Here is a 2,939-nt window from a genome sequence, read left to right as displayed (position 1 = left end):
TCTCAGTTGGCTATAATTTTCTTGGATGAGTCCTTTGCATGTTGTTGGTTGTAAGAGTCCTATGCACATTGATGATGTACCCCAAGTTGCAGATGTGGAGAGGGCAGGTTAAATATACCATAAATTCAAAGATCAGCCAGAGGCCAAATGTCATACTGGTCATTAGCAAAGGCTTATTCCTATCTCTTTGGAAGGAAGTACTTTTGACTGCATCCTTAGTAGCACTGGAAACTTGTGCATCATATGTAAGTCCATATTTTATAAGTGCCTTTATTTTGTTTCTAGATGGAAAGAAACAATTTGAAAGTCAAGGCTATGTGCTAGTTTGTGAATTTCTTGTGGCATAGGGTCTTCATCAATCTCAAATTTGAATTTTAGAAGTATCCATTTACTAACGAAGTTCCATTCAGTAAACTCAGGGCTCACACTCACACTCAGATATATTCTTTTCTTAGGAGATCAAGAAGATCAACTTCTTTTATTTCTTCACTTCTTATGTTAAATCTATTGTTTACTGCAACTTTGTCATTGATATCAAGTAGGGGAAAAATCTTGTGAGGTGTGTTTGCACTGAATGCTGGTTGATGTACTGCTTTCCATCATTTTTTATGTATCTTGGGTTGAACCTCCAGTAAAAATTCTTGTTATATTTCTCTCTAGTACAATTTCTAAATTTAATGATATCATGTTTGTGACTAAAAAACATCAGCAAGGTTGCTAGTGCTCAGAAACAAGCTTCGCTTTTATCTTTAATGAGTCAATTTTCTTGGGCAGAATTTGGCAAAAGAAATTGTAAGATCGAGGCAAGCTATTCAACGCCTTTATGAGAACAGGGCACAGCTGAATTCGATATCTACGCACCTTGGAGAAAGTGTTGGTAATTTTTTCTTTACTACTTGTTCTCGGATCATCTTGCATGCAGTTTAGTCTCTATTCTGTTATTGAATTTGCAGTTGTTTCTCCCTACCTTTATCTGACAATAGCCATTTTTTACTATATAGCAAGCAGTTGCAAGCTAAATATGATATTAACTAATTTGTAGTTGTTGTTTTTATTTCCCTTTTTACAATAGTTGGATGCTAAGTTAACACTATCAGGATACATCTATGGGTTGTCCCAAAAACATTAGACAGAATGGAGTTGCATGCTTTCATGTTAGAATGTGTATCTAGCTCATAAGGCTAGCATTCTAGAAGTGTTAGAGATGAGCTTGGTTTGTGCTCCTACTCCAGTGTTAGAACAAAGCCTTTAACACCTGATGTACTTGGACATATTTTTTCTTCCATTTTACATAAGCCATGATTTTATTTACCATTTTATCCCCCAATAGTAACAAAATATATCTTCTATGTTCTTTCTTGCTTTAGTCTATTGAAAGGATTACTTCCTCCGAAAATTACCAATACCGGATAACAGCTTCAGTCACATCTTTTAAAGGAAATATGCTGGAAGATATTATGCTTCAAGAAGTGCTTAGAAGATGCTTATTGTATAACTAGGCACCAAAGCCACCATTGTCCAACTACTAATGCTTTCAAGCCTGACTGTAGCTAACCTTAGCATAGAAAAATTAATAAAACTTGAGATAAATATAATGCCTCAAATAGACCTGTGTCATTCTAGTATCTGATGATTTGGTGTATTTAACTTGGAAAGATAAACCTTCAAAACAAATAGTTGCAAATGCCATCAAATGTATCTGTAACATTGCCTTCACGTGAGAACTTATTGATCTACACTGCCTGCACATGTTTCTAAATGTATTTTTTTCCACATCAATACCACATGAGACTATATGGACTACATCCTGGTTGCTCATGGGTTCACCATTCTCTTGATATCATTTTGCACACCTTTAGATTAGTCATCCATTGGTGATTCACCAACATTCATTTTAACTAATTCCAGGAGCTTACTTCTCATTGAATCAAAATGTACAGTTTGGGCATAGTCTTGTGCTATAAGCCTTGATCATTGTAAAAGAGGCATCTCTGTTTAGCTGGGAATCTGTAGCTAACCTTAGCATAGAAAAATTAATAAAACTTGAGATAAATATAATGCCTCAAATAGACCTGTGTCATTCTGGTATCTGATGATTTGGTGTATTTAACTTGGAAAGATACACCTTCAAAACAAATAGTTGCAAATGCCATCAAATGTATCTGTAACATTGCCTTCACGTGAGAACTTATTGATCTACACTGCCTGCACATGTTTCTAAATGTATTTTTTTCCACATGAATACCACATGAGACTATATGGACTACATCCTGGTTACTCATGGGTTCACCATTCTCTTGATATCGTTTTGCACACCTTTAGATTAGTCATCCATTGGTGATTCACCAACATTCATTTTAACTAATTCCAGGAGCTTACTTCTCATTGAATCAAAATGTACAGTTTGGGCATAGTCTTGTACTATAAGCCTTGATCATTGTAAAAGAGGCATCTCTGTTTAGCTGGGAATTTCTTTTGTTTATTTAGTTGTCTAATACCAATGATTCTATTTGCAATTCTGAGACAATAGAGGAGAGTTATGTTCGCCTTCCCATTCCAACCCCCTCAAAGTGCTTACTATTACTAAGTTAATTGTGTGCACACATCAAATACCAATGACTTATAATTCTTGCCACGACTGCAATTAATAGACTATTTTTCTTCAACATCACAAGCTGGTTGGAATTCACATCAAGTACAGGCTTTGAATTGGACATTTCAACATATTCTTGACAACTCTTTTTTACTTTGACTTCTAATTCTATTTATCATTCGACTTTTTCAACTTTACTTACAAGTGTTAGAGATGAGCTTGGTTTGTGCTCCTACTCCAGTGTTAGAACAACGCCTTTAACACCTGATGTACTTGGACAACAGATTTGTGTTACACATCTTTGATCTTTTCCTTAAAAATCAATTCCTGTATGAAATTCTTTCTT

The sequence above is a fragment of the Pinus tabuliformis genome, chromosome 5_1 (genome assembly GCF_031772625.1).
Source record: "Pinus tabuliformis cultivar Carrire ecotype Pingquan chromosome 5_1, CPIR1, whole genome shotgun sequence".
Classification (NCBI taxonomy): domain Eukaryota; kingdom Viridiplantae; phylum Streptophyta; class Pinopsida; order Pinales; family Pinaceae; genus Pinus; species Pinus tabuliformis.
This window is presented reverse-complemented; position numbering follows the sequence as displayed.